General features: G+C 38.1%; 1 protein-coding gene across 3 annotated transcripts in view; it reads left to right on the top strand.

Moving 5' to 3' along the window:
- foxp1b (forkhead box P1b) overlaps positions 1–12827 on the top strand; it is a 165587-nt gene that overhangs the window by 14296 nt on the left and 138464 nt on the right. For all 3 annotated transcript variants that reach the window (XM_053497995.1, XM_053497992.1, XM_053497993.1), the window contains exon 3: positions 1781–1866. The gene's annotated coding sequence lies outside the window, so the exon portion shown is untranslated. The remainder of the gene's footprint in view (positions 1–1780; positions 1867–12827) is intronic.

The raw sequence follows: 12827 nt of genomic DNA, 5'->3' as shown, positions 1-12827 counted from the left end.
TAAAAAAAGTTTAAATTATGGACAAACTACATGAATTCCCAAATGTGCATATTTTACCTGTAATATGTTGCACCCTTTGGTGACTACATAATTGCACAGGGCAATATTGCAATTTTGGGTTTTATGTGATTAATTGTGCTGGGCTAGTATTTGATGTCCTTCTTATGACTGCCGTATTTATCAGGGGTAATTCCCTGATACTTCCCCAGAGGATACACAATAACAAGACAAAAAGGGATATCTGTATATATTATCTGTATATAATTTCAGCTAGTTTATTTTGATATATTTAAAATGAAATACCACCAGTGTGTTGTGAATTATGGTTGCATTTTTCAGTTTTATCATTATGGTGTCTAGGTCATTGGCCTGCATCAGGAGTTGTCACTCCTATAATAAATGCATTTCTTTTAAGTAAAAAAGAGAAAAAAGCAAAAAAGAGAAAAAAAAGGCCTGAACCACTTCATTTGGCAATGTGAAACAGATGTCAAAAATGTCTTAACTCTTGTTCTACAATGTGCACTCTTCTCATCTTCTGTAGCACGATACCAGTACCTGTTCAGCTCTTTTTCTTCTCCCCTTTCCTCTGTCCACCCCCTGCTTGCTTTTCCTTTCCTTTTTACTTCTCTTTCTCTTCATCTATATCCCCCCTGCTGTCTGTCCACCACATAACATCTGTAATGTGTGAGTCATAAATATCAGAGGAGCCCACATTCTGCATATTTTCCCCTGCTGTAACGAGAAGACCACAGCTAATCAGACGACTCTTATCTGGAGCAGGGGACTGATTTAATGGAGATGGCAGGGATCTGTTCTCTGCTCACAAGTGGAGTCCCTAGGTAACAGCGCTAGTGCTGTTTTTCTTTTTTTTTTTTTTTTACAGATAGTCCTCTTGCTCAAATGACATGTAGGTGTGCCTGCAGGTGCTTTTTTTTCTAGTCTCTATGTTTGGTGCGGAAAAGATTATATTAGAAGGTGCATTTTGGCATCTGAAAGTCAAAAGCAGTGATGTGATCTGAAATGTAGTAAAAGTCTATAAGTGCATAATGGCATGATCAAAACACAGATCAACTTAATGAACTGCTCCTGCAACCCCCCCCCCCCTCACCCCCCACCCCCCCCCTTCCATTTCTCACTTTTTCATCCCCTGACTTTTAATAGGAGCACTTTACAAAACGCTGACCACAGACAGAGGCATTTTATTATGCAGATCTGGCCAAGTGATGGGCTATGCAGATTTGTCATGGCTACATGTCACTTTCTTAACCCGTTCGATGGCGTGCTGAAAAATTCTGCCTGGCAGTTTGTGGACACAGCATTTATAGTTATGAGTCGTCCCACGACGCTTTTTGTTGTAACCACAGCGCATATTTAGTCTGATTATTAGATGGATAAATATCACTAAAATCAAAAGTGCTTGCTGTTAGGAGAAAAAAACATTTAAATGTTGACAAGTGTTAAGATGCATTTAGGTCGTTCTGAGAACTTCTGGAATTAGTTTGTCACAGTTCAAATCAACGTTTTGTGGTTGGATTTCATCACGTTTTTTTGTTTTTTTCCTCACTATTTGAGTCAACCATGTTTATGTGGGTTGTGTAAATTGTAGGGACGCTCCCCACCTTGAGAACATGGTATCTGTTCCTGTTTGTAATTTGCTGATGTTAATTTGCATCTCTCTCTCTCTCTCTCTCGCTTGCTCTCTCTCTCTTTCTCGCTTGCTCTCTCTCTCTCTCTCTCTCTCTGTCTCTCTGTCTCTCTTTTCGCGCTGTCTGTATTTCAGGTCTTTGAAGTTCACCCCCTCACAGTGCTGTGGTGAAGTTTGATTGGAAGAATGGAATGTCAGTCTTTTCAAAACAACTGATGAAGGTATTTCAGCACTAGAGATTTTTTTTTTTTATTAAAAGATCTTTAAGAGAATTTAATTTTTACACGGTTGAAATCTCACATTTCTTGGTAATTACAGAGTAATTACAGTTTCTGTAATTTTCATGAATTAAAAAATATTGTTAAGTTTTTTGTGAAGCGTTTTTATATCTTGTAGCATATTGTATTGCTGTACGTATAATTCATACACATGCATACAGCTTTAACAGTGTTAAATGCCTGGTGCAGCTGTGAGAGAACAGGTGTAATTGCCCCATGTTGCATCCCAGCAGGATGACTTGAACATAGCTCTCGTAATATAATTAAAGATGCATGACAGTAAGGATGGACTGCCTTTTGTAGAAAACACCAAGCTGAAGCTTTCACTGTAGCCCATGTGTCAGCAATACCCCCATTTGTGTGTGTGTGTGTGTGTGTGTGTGTGTGTGTGTGTGTGTGTGAGGGGGTTCGAGAGAGTGTGAGAGAGAGGTTGGGAATACTTGCAATTTTTATCCTGCACCCTTTTGGCTTGATTCTACCAAAGCTGCCGCGACACCACCAATACAATATACAGTATGCGCGCACACACTCATACACACACACACACACACACACACACACAGACACACACACACACACGCACACATGCCCAACAGAAAGGCGACAGTGACATTTGTGCAGGTGATGGAATCTATGAAGAGTTAAATTTCAGACCCTATATTACAGAATCTGTCTGCACTTCCTGCGTCCACATCTCTCCATCGCTTTGCCAACAATCTCCACGAAAGTCTGGTTTTAGTGTGTTGCTTAAAATAAATAAATACATCCATACAATTTACCCTGGTAGTTAATTATATTAAATATCAATTACATAAAAACATGACTATTTCTTCACTTTATAAACTATATAGGGATAAATAGGGGAGAGGGAGAGGACACGCAAGGATAGGAGAGAAGAGAGGAGTAGTATATTTACTGGCTGCAGCAGTGGCCTCTACACTTAACGCCTCATTTGCAGGCTTGTGGTGGGCAGTGGCGTGAATCATTGATCTCTGCCAATGAGGAGGAGCTTCAGCCAAGCGCTTTATCCCCTTTCTCTCGCTCTCACACATGCTCTCTCTCTCCATTTCAAGTGCTGATGATGCATTTAGCCAGCGGTTATGCTCCAGGCTCCTTTTTTTGTCACTAATTCATATCTTGCTTGAAGGATCTTCGCACACAGCAAAGGCTGAGCTAGAACCGTCCACAGATGAGGTTGGTGTAGGACCTTAAACATGGAAAGGAAGGGTGAAACACCTTAAGTGATTGATAGATTAAGTGAGAAAAATGAAGCAAGTCCCAAGCTAAAACATCATCTTTTTTTTGTTTCCCATTTCAGAATCCGTTCATAAGTGTAAACACCTACAGTTTAGCTTTAATGGCTTTTTCAAAATATATATAAGTTAAAGCTACACAATTTGCAAAGAATTACATTGCAATAATTTCAACACTGATTTAAACTGCTATGAAGCTATTAAATGTAACATTTATTATTCAAACATATTTATCTAGGCTAACAACAAGTAATTGATAAAAAAATTGCCATATTAAGAGGTTTTAATATTTATTTATCAGTGTTTTATTATTATTATTTATTTATTTATTATTATTATTATTATTATTAATTTTTTATAATAAACCAATACTTAAATTATTTACAAACTTTACATATACCATGCATATATTACCTGTAATAAATTCCAACCTTTTGGGAATAAATAATTGCACGGGTCTGTATTACGAATTGAAATGTTATGTAACTAATTGTACATCACTCACTAAATGAATCTATATATATATATACTGGCATCTAAATTCTGCTTTGTGATCAAGTCTATTGTTAAAAGTGCTCTAGAAATAAAATGGTCAAAAAACCTGAATCACTTAAGGCGAAAGCACATGCAAGGGGCACGCCGGGTTTATGTAGGTCAACTCTGACTATGATTTTATGAACCTCTGCTTGAAAAACAACAAGATGGAACTGGTCTAAAATAAATATTTATAACTTTTTATTTCTTCTTGACACAATTGAAAAAAAGGTAAAAAAACAAACAAACAAAAAAAACCGCTTGCTAACCTTTTACATAAATCCACTCAATAATTACGATACAAGAACATTCTGTTGATTTATGAAACAGTTGCACATGATCAGACACTTTCATATCAGTAGATTTCTTGACAGTTTATTAGCATTCATGAAATCTGACATGGACATGGAGCCGACTGGATAAATCCTGGTGTTCATTAGGTAACAGGTGTGTTAAGGTAAGCCTATACGCACAGCTAGTTGCATATAAATTCCATCATTTTTTCAGTTTGCTGTTAGTATGGCAATATGATTAACATTTTTTAAATAAATTTTTGTTAGTTGGCATTCCTGCATGGGCTGGTTTCTCCGTGAGCAAAGAATGCTATTGAGTCTTGGTAATTAGCAAATGCTGTTAATTTCATAAGACTTGGATGTAGCAGATGAAAATCTAACTAACATCCTCACTCTTCTATAAGTGTGCATACTTTAGCATTTTGTCCATGTAGGAGTGAAGCCAGTAATAACTTAATAAATATATTTGCAAGCAACGATGAGTGGGCCCAAGCACCGTGCGACATCGCCGCCTGGATGCACACTATATAGTGCCAATGTCAGTTCATGCCCTAAATATTTGTTGAGTGCGTTTGTGTGTGTGTGTGTGTGAGAGAGAAGTGTGTGTGTGTGAGACGTGTGGGTGTGTCACTCTGTGTGTAACGAGTAAATGTGTTTGTGCATGTTTGTGTGTGTGATGTGTGAGTCTGTGTGGCCTTATAATGTTACTCAGTGTGATGTCACTGTACATGATGTCACTGAACGTGTCTCTGAACGTTATGTCTCTCAATATAATGTCCCACAGAAAGTTTTTAACCACTTTTCGGCATAAGTTTAAGGCATTATTATGGCTGGCCTGTTTAACATATCAAAAATCCCTCTACAATTTTGCATCATCAATGTCTTTAGATCACATAGGCTCGGTTTTGAGACGATCATATAAATTCCCTAGAATAAGTATATCAAAATCCATCTGGTTTTTTTTTTTTGGCAAATGACACAAAATAACTGACATCCTGTTAAGTTGAGCCCATGACATGCAGATTAAGGATTGAAAATTTTTTGGCTCAATGAGCTCTAAATGTGTACTGGGTTTCGCTTGCATACGTGCAAGTGTGTATGTGCTATGCTGCAAAATCTCGTGTCAGGGCCACGCCCGGGGCCTCGACTCTCAGGCATCCTAATGGTAGCAGATTCCAACCTGTCTGCCAATTTTCATGAGTTTTTAAACATGTTAAGACCCACAAAAAGCCCAAAATTGTGGGAAAACAATCCTCAGGAAAACTAGAGGGTCCTAATAACAAAGTACAGAGGTTACTATGGATCCAATGCTCAAATGTATTGTGCTGAAAATAATAATAATGTAAAATCACCTCTGTTATGTTAAGTCTTCAGGTTTTGACACAGAGTGTTGATTTGCCCGAACACATTAGCACTTGTGTGTATTTCTTCCCAACCTACTCTTTTGAATCAAAAGGGGCGCCCTGGCTTACTGTAGGACGTAATGTTGACACTCATGCTTTCGTCTCTCACTGACTAAACAAGTTGATCTAATTGTGTAGTTGTTTAGTCTATGCTCAGAAATGTTGTGAAGTCATTTGAAGCATTTTGCTCGAATTAGCTTGTTTGTGGCCATAAATTAAATGGAGGCTCACAGTACAATTGACATCTAACTAGCCTTGGGATTGAAAGGTGTGTATTTTGCCCTTTCCTTCGCACTAGATCATGTGCTGTTTGGTACACAGTTTGCTATGCAGGCCTGAAACCATTAGACTGGAAACATAACACACGCTTAGCCACAGTTTAACACGTGGGCTACTACACCACTCCGTATTTCGTCAACATATCTCCTTCAGCACCCGATCCATAACACGTCACTCAAGGGCTCCTGATTTCATCGGTCAATTGTCCTTTAAAGCTTTTTTTTTTTTTTGGGGGGGGGGGGGGTAAATTAATTTGCACGTCTTAAGCTTATTGATAATTATTGGGATTTTCTAATTAATTTATGTCAAGTATTCTGCTCCTTATTTGCACTCTACTCTGATTTACCAGAAGCAACAAATGACATTTAAGGAGACGTGACTGCTGCGTTTGGAGGTATATACAGACTTGTCAGCATGCATTTAGCTGTTATATTAAGCTACCATTTATAGCATGTTTTAAAAAGAATAAAATATTATAATAATAAAAGGATAGCCACTCTGACTCTGAGAGAGCAGCTTCACTAGAATGGAGAGAGTTTATTATTTTTTAATCACTCTGAGGCTTTTATTGGCAGCTGCTCACTAGAGAACACACTCCGGTCCCAGTGACTCCTTCATTTCTTATAGGGGACCTGTAATGCAAAATTTACTTTCAAAAATTTTTTTTGACATTCCAATGGGTCTTCAGTGTATGTGTGTGTATGTGTGTGCAAAAACCTTGATTTTTGCGCTTTTCCAATTTTTATATTGACAATAGCTCAAACAAGCAAAACACTTTTCAGACACTGAAACTGCGCGCTTGGGGAAGGAGTGACATAAAGGAGTTTAAGGTATAACACATTATATGAAACACATTTAAACTAGAGCATTGACACACAAAAACCTCTGAGGTTTGCCTAATTAAACTTAATTTACTTTTATAAGAAGTGGTAAATTATGGGACCTGTGAATGAAAGTGTGACCCAGAAACATTGCATATTTAATAAGACTTAAAGTTCAGATAACATTATGCAAAAACTACCAGCTTAACTAAATGTTGCTAGGTTCTATTACTTGTTAACCTTTATATATATATATTAAAAACCTCATAGCCACCCCTAACTGTCACTTCCTGTTTTAGTGACGTAGGGCTGATTTTGCAAAAAGTGGTGTCAGGAAAAACACACAGGGCCTGGAAGAGGTAGGTTGTGGGCAGCTGGCCGTGTGTGTCTGTGTGTTTGTGTGTTTGTGTGTGCATTTGTATAGAGGAAACAACAAAGAAACTTGCAGTGAACAGCAAATTAATGCTGGCGTTTCCACACACACACACACACACACACACACACACACACACTTTCCTGTTTAGACTTAAAGGTGATTGTGGGGACCTGGAAGTGGCAGATGACGGAAGTGGAGAGAGTAGTTAGAATAAGAGAGAGAGAAAGAGAGAGAGAGAGAGAAAAGTATTCATTTACACTGAAATTTCACACAGGATGCCACTCCACACCCCCCTTCTTTCCCTTGCTGCAGGTTGGACTGAGTAGAAGTGTGTGTTGGAGTTCAGGGTGCTGGCCTGTATTGTGGCACAGGTCTGGGTCTAGGCTGGACCTGCCAGCGGTCACTCATCAGTGTTTCCTGCCTGAACAACAGAGCAGAGGGAGCCAGGTTAGCGCAGGTCACAGAGATTGGGAGTGGAGTGGAAACAGGGCAGAGACATAGAAGTGGTGCGTGGGTGTGGGTGCGTCTGAGTCTGTGGGTGGGACGTATATCCTGATTCCATGTGGAAGCCATGTTATCGTTAAACTGATTTTTAAACAGTAGTTTTTACCAGTTTTTTACTGTTCTAAATAATACTTATTATGGTATAGTTCTAACCTAAACCCTGGCAAAAATAACTGCTATTTGTGACAACATAATAAGTCGTGACAGTGCTTCTGTTCTTCTGCCGATGGAAACACACCAGCCACTTGCGGGTGAAAAACGGTTGTGATTAACACTCTGTGTGTAGCGTGTCACTGATGAGCTTTAACATTTAGAAATGTTTTTTGTATGAGAGTTTAGTCAGGACATAATGTTAAGTATTACTTCTTAGAAGAAATTTGTCTCTTCTTACCACAAATATAAAATAAAATAGGCATTTGGGTCACAGTGTAGCTTTCCAACATTGTTTCTCCCATTTTTCTTCTGGAGACCCGCAGTACTTCGGGGGAGCTCACACACAGTGCAACGTCTGTAGTCATTGGTCACAGCAAATAAAGGGAAATAATGCTGCTCCGCTGTATTCATTGTTCCTTTAGTTCATGTGCTACAGAATTCAATGTTCACTACAGAGTTCACTCGAAAAATGAGTTGTAATTTAAAAAGTTCAGAAAATGCGCGGAAAATTTCATTTCAGAAAACTTATAAGAGCTAAGGTTTTTCAGAATTTTTATTATTTTTAAAATATGAAAGTAATGTGTGGTTACAAAATCAATGCAAAATCATTGCAGTACAATGAAAATATTTACACACCCAACTATCATTAGTCAGTGCTTGTAATAAAGTAAGCAGTATAGTTTTAAAAAGAATCACCAACCAGGATTTAAGATAAGTTTTGTTTAGTTTTATTTAAGGAATTCATTAAGGCATTTATGTTCACACGGAGTGTACACTAGTAGTTTATGGCTACTTTCACATTACAAGACACATTGTTCAATGATTTCTGATTTTTTTTTTTGTTTGTTTTTGGTTAGATCACATTTGTATGTCATGACAGTTTAAATTCATAGTTACAAATGATAATGATGGTGTGGAAATAGCAGGCATGCGCACACCGACACGTCTTTATTCGCATTATATGGGGGAAAACAAGTCATTAATTTTAAACAATGGATACGATTTTAGTTAAAATATGCTTGGGATTTTCCTCTGGAGGATGTCAAGCAGTTTGTCAGCTGTATTTGTTGATGTCTTGTAGAATAAAGATAGCCAGACGCCTCGATTTTGTTGTTTTAACCGCTGTTGCTATCACTGCTATGAAATCCCTATACTGCGGGTGCTGACTGACATCAAAGAGCGTCCTGCGCATGTGCAGAGTCAAAAAGTCACTGGGATTCTGATCTGCCCGTTCTCATTCAGGTTGCATGACCATGTATCAGATATATCTGATGTAGGACAACATATGAAAGTGAATAAGAAACAATGTGTAAAACATCATATTTGTGTGTTCAGACAGCCCTAAAAATGACATATGTGTCCGTTAGGGTTACAAAAAAAAATTATCCTAAAAAAAAAAGAATTGAGTCACTTCAGGCTAGTAATTATTATTATTTTGTAAATGTACTTTAAATATTATTCTAATCGTTTAGGACAAGTCCATATAACTGCTTTCTCTGAGGTTAATGGCACTAATGAACCTAAGAAATGCAGTGAGACGTAGACATTTTATTCATGGCTCACATATCTACATAGTAATGATCATTACTAAGAACTTAAGCCTTATGTAAAGTACGTTTATAATTGTTCAGTCCTGTACTAACGGTTGGTTTCAACACTGTGAGAATTTGATATTTTAATTGATTTGAGAATACACTGCTGTAATTAAGGATGCAATGACACTTTACTACTACCTGGTTAAATGGTCCATTTATAAGATTTGGATATTACAATAAAAGTGTTTTTTTTTTCTTCAGTTTTTTTCCTTTGTTAGTTTTTTTTTTTTTAAACCGTATGTGTATTGTGAAATCCATCTTGTAGTTTTCATTCTTAAACTCACATTTACATTTTTATTGGTTTTTGAAATTCTTTGTATTTAGTGGAGCTCCAAAAGTCTGTGCTGGGAAAAAATTCTGATTGACATTACTTTTCAGTTCAACACAAATGATATTGTTCATATCAACGTTATAGAAAACTACAATCTTTTCAATATTTACACAAATTTCATAGTTTTGTCGTATTTATGTTCCTTTTTGTTTTTATTATAGTTTACATTAAAGCAGGCATAGACTTGTGCAAAGTTTGTGTAAAATTTGTTAGATCAAAATCCATCATTTGACCACATGCTTCAGCAGGAGAGAGTAGACATAAGGGAAATGTGACCATTTGAACAAAGCAGGTAACATGGTCACTATCACTGATTTGCTTACATGTAAATGGGGACCTAGAAACTGTAACATCAGAAATATGAATTGTCAGGATTTCTTTTAAAATGTTAAAGAAAAATATTTCAATGCCAGAAAAAAACAGTACATTATACTGTATAAGAAGAAAAGAAAGCTCTGCATGCAAAAAAGAAGCAGGTTCAACAGAAGAAGCAGAAGAACTGTGAGAGGTTCTGCAGTAAAACTAAGTAAAACTACAACTGCACAAGTTCTACCTGGGACTAAAGGGTCCTCAAAGTGTCATGATCTCAAACACTGGCTTTGCTTCATTAATTACTGTTTTGTTTCTAATAGATTAAGTAGAAATTTAGTGAAAAGTCTGCATGTAGACCACACTCACACACACCCACACAAGGACACACACACACATATATATATATATATATATATATATATATATGAAAAATGCTATCTGTATTTACAGCTTTGGGATCCTAGAACACGGCAGTCTGCAACTGAATTTCTTTCCTCCCCTCCTTTTAAAAATAATGTGAACAAGGCTGGGTAAAAGAGGCAGATAATATATGTGCCAGATTGATCATTGGCTCGAGACCCCATTATCTCTCGCCATGTTAATTACAATGTGCTCAGCTTGCGTGTCAAAAGACGGATAATTGAGGAAGGTAAAAAGACGTGCCTGCCTTTATTTATGCTTTGGCTTTCAGCTTGCGGCAGCTCTTCTGCCCGTCTCCCCCGCGCCTGCCGACACTCTGTCTCCCGCTCTTCCCTTTTTAGCTCCATTTATTTATCGTTCGGTAAAACTGTCACTGTGTGATCATCTTTTGCGGAGATATTATTCACTATCATCACCTTCATGCAGCTTTCATTTGGAGCCTGTAGCTCTCGGGTTACTGCCGCTCTGTCTGCGCTGCCAAGCATTAAGATGTAGCGGCATCAGGCCCGGACAAATTCAGAGGAGTTTCCGGCGGTTCCCTCAGGGCGTCAAAAAGGCTAATTCTGGTTGCCTGGATCGATATGTGGGTAGGTTGGTGATACCACACTCTGCAGAGACTATGATTTCTTAAAGTGCTCAGCAGTCCCATGGTATAGCAGTAATTCAATACAATGTAATACAATTTAATGTACGCATTTCATGTATATACCTTATTTTTTTTCTATTTTAAAATAAGACTCTCTGCATATGATAAACAAGTGAATACCTTTTGATTTCTTTTTCAGCCGAAAGTGTTAGCCACATCGTGTAAACAGGCCATGACGATTTTAAACACGTGTGAAACAGGCGGAGCCGCAATATCAGAGTAAATCAGTACACAGCAAAACAAAAAAAAATCATAAACTATAATACGCCAGCGCTTAGTTATCAGCGAACCCTGCGAAAAGACTTTGTCTTCGTAATGACCGTCACATGCGGCCGTTCTGAAGTGCTCAGCAGTGAAACCCCCAAGAAGGGACTTTTCTCTTTTTGTTCTCCTTATCTCAGAGCACGAGGTGTCGGAGGTAACATCAGAGAAGTCTTTCCTGTGGTTTGGTGAAGTAGTGTCTGTTAGCGCTGCAGTCCTCAGGGCCGCATTTGCATCGAGAGAGAGCATGTGTTCACCAGAGAAAGTACACGCTGTTTCGGTGCGCACACACACACACACATGCATACATGCACACGCACACAAGTAACATTTTCTCCCCACCACTTCCTGTCCCTTGACCAGACTAAATATGTTTATTGAAGCTAAAAAAAAACCCTACAAATACAAAACAAACAGACATCCCCCCCATTTGTAGAGATTAAAACCAAAACTGTGAACTTGCCCTGTTGTTTTTTTTTTTTTTTCTGTTTAAGACAACATTGTTGTCTATGAACGTATAGTCTCCTATCACGACTCGAGACATGTTGGAATTTTGTTTGGCGGGTGAAAGAATTTCATGTCTTTCGCAATGATTGTGTGTGTGATTAGAGGAAGGGTGTGTATATGTGTGTGTGTGTGTGTGTGTGTGTGTGTGTGTTTGTTTGTTTGTATGGGTGTTGTCATGGTTTTGAAGGGAGGGGGCAAGGAAACTTGAATATTAGCTTTTATGGCCTAAAGCAGAGGCAGATATGGAGATCTATACATGTTGTTTTTCAGACAGAACACTAAACTTTGTTTTTGTGCATATATATATTAAAAGGAAATCTGTCATCTTTGAGCAAGAGCAAGAGAGAGAGAATGTGCTATACATAGCATGCAATGTATGTGGTATACATAGAATCATATGAGCCAGACACTTAGACACAGAACCGTAGTGCCGCTGGGTATCTGGGTCAAGCCATCCCAGCTCCCACCCTGTTGAAGCGCTGAAGTTAACCACAACAACCGACGCTATTGAAATGGCTCACATGCACTTTCGCCTATTTTAACTAACATCGCTTATAAGTTGTCTTCTATCAGCCTCTTTATTTAATAGAGGATGCTTCTCCGATGCTAGAGTGTTAGATCATTGCAGCGAGGGCCGCTTATCTGTGTTCTTGTAATGGGCCTTTATTGATCTAAACAACATCAGGCCATGCAGTGATGTTATTACGGTGGAGATAACTTCACTGCGCCCTCCACTCTCAACAACGTGTTAGCGCGTTATTAGGTCTAAATAACTCCGGCTCTCAGACAGTAATGCAGCCGATTAGTCAACCCCTTGTTCTTTATGGCTGGAGGATCTTAATAAAGCATTTCCTCTCCCTGGCGTCTGTGTGCATGTGCACTCACCAGAGGAAAAGACACGGTCAGAGCAAACAGGTGTGTAGATTTCCACACCATCAGTAAAAGAATGATGCAAAAACCTGGGTATAATGTGAAAGAGGCACAGGGGTTAGAGCTAACGCGAAAAAAGAAAAGAAAAAAAAAGCAAACACATCAAAGAGGTTTGTTCTTTGCTTCCTTCATCTAAACAGGAAACTATTAAGCATGTGCCTGCGTAGGAGCAAATTCTTAATTATGAAAGCTTTATAAAGAAACAGACAGCATATAAAAATGGACAAATAATTTTTGTTAATTTACTTCAAATTTATAACTTTTTTTTTCTTCGTATTTGGACATT

Source organism: Clarias gariepinus, chromosome 6, assembly GCF_024256425.1.
Source record: "Clarias gariepinus isolate MV-2021 ecotype Netherlands chromosome 6, CGAR_prim_01v2, whole genome shotgun sequence".
Taxonomy (NCBI): domain Eukaryota; kingdom Metazoa; phylum Chordata; class Actinopteri; order Siluriformes; family Clariidae; genus Clarias; species Clarias gariepinus.
The sequence above is the reverse complement of the archived record's forward strand: the minus strand, read 5'-3'. Positions and strand labels throughout refer to the sequence as shown.